The sequence below is a fragment of the Acanthisitta chloris genome, unplaced genomic scaffold, assembly GCF_000695815.1.
Source record: "Acanthisitta chloris isolate BGI_N310 unplaced genomic scaffold, ASM69581v1 scaffold40545, whole genome shotgun sequence".
In the NCBI taxonomy this organism is placed as follows: domain Eukaryota; kingdom Metazoa; phylum Chordata; class Aves; order Passeriformes; family Acanthisittidae; genus Acanthisitta; species Acanthisitta chloris.
Genome location: NW_008676147.1, coordinates 1 through 1,530, shown reverse-complemented (window position 1 = coordinate 1,530; position 1,530 = coordinate 1). Strand labels below are relative to the sequence as shown.

At 50.1% G+C, this 1,530-nt stretch overlaps 1 pseudogene; it reads right to left on the bottom strand.

Annotated features, from left to right (window-relative positions):
• Nucleotides 1-1,015: 1,015 nt before the first annotated feature.
• On the bottom strand, nt 1,016-1,429 carry LOC103803447 (annotated as a pseudogene).
• Nucleotides 1,430-1,530: the final 101 nt, after the last annotated feature.

The window sequence follows — 1,530 nt, the reverse complement described above, 5'->3', positions numbered from 1 at the left end:
TAGGAAGGACTGACTTTTTGATCTGTGAGAGCAGCTGGAGAAACAGCCAAGCTTTCTCGCTGCTTTATCCCTCCTCGGCAGGGCATTCACATGCAAAACTTCCAACGTTTCTCCCCTGCTTCCATCATCCCAAACCCTTAGGGTTATTTCCTACCCAGCATAATCCTTGCTAGAGCTAATTTGTGACACAAGGACAAATTCTTTGTCCTTTTCCAGTTATGAAACATGTGTTTTGTGCCACGCAAAAAGCTATGTGGCAGCACCACATCCTAAAGGCAGAGGAAGCTGCAGCTTCAACATTTGTCATCTGTAATAAACAAAGTATCCCATCAAGCTGAAATGCTAATTCCATAGCACAACCTGAAGGAAATCACCCTGCGTTAAAACAGAGTTAGGAGGTTAACCACCACCAAGTTCCAAAATGACAAGTTTTCTTGGCATTCTACTAGGGAAGGACAAGTACAACAGCACAGTTGTAATGACAGAGAAACTACAGGCAATTCCCAAACACGATACTCATTCTCAGCCACTCACTGGAGAGTGAATTAGTGCGAAGACACATTTTACACACACCAGTTTAAGGCTGCACACTGAACTCCTCTCTAACCTCTGCTGATGAGCCCAGCTCTGTCGGGGGAGGGGGGAACCAGCCCCGTGCCAAAATCACATCACACCACGCTCCGCTGTAACAAAAGATGACTCCAGGGAGTTTGTGCTCATCATCGTTATTCCACGCACGTAAGAGCCACCTCCAACGGCTTTTACTTCAATTAAACCTTTACTACCGTAAAGGGCAAAGGGGGTATAAACACATTTATACCGCGCTGACCGTGGAAGGGGTAATGAGATAAAGGGAAGGGAAGATCTCACAGTCCTTATTTAGAGACATCCCCCCCACCCTCCAAATAGCAAGGAAACCCTTCCCCGGTGTCTCAAGATAACCACATAAACCTGGTGGGCGAGTGCACATCCATTCCTTGCCCTGAACCGACCTCCCTCCCACACCTCCCTTTTTTCACTGAGCACTTGCCTCTCCTCCGTGCCCATCAAATATCCCGAAGATGGAGGGGTGAGTCTTGTTCACCAGGTCAGTGATTACTTCGAACCTGTCCTCCATGTGATCCCTCCGGCCTTGGATGGAGTAGACAGCCACGTTGTGGCTCTTGAACTCCCAGGTCTTGGAGAACTCAGCGTCCAGCACGTCTAGTCCCCCGAGCCTGTCATTCTGCATGATCTCGGCCACCTTGCCCTTCACCATCTTCACCGCATCCCTGCTGGACTTAACAATGGTTTTCACCTCATCCGTGTGGAAGAAATAACTCCACAGGGCCAGGCTGATGCACAGCAAGAACAAGGTCTCCGGTCTCAGCAAGAAGTAACGCATGATCCGACCCAGCAGAGACAGCAAAGTCATTGTATCCTCTATCATTTATTATCGAGACAGTGTATCCCCGCACCATGCACCGCGCACCCGGCGGCAGGGGCGGCTCCGAGCCCAGGCGGAGAGTCACTGCATGCTCCGGGCAGCGC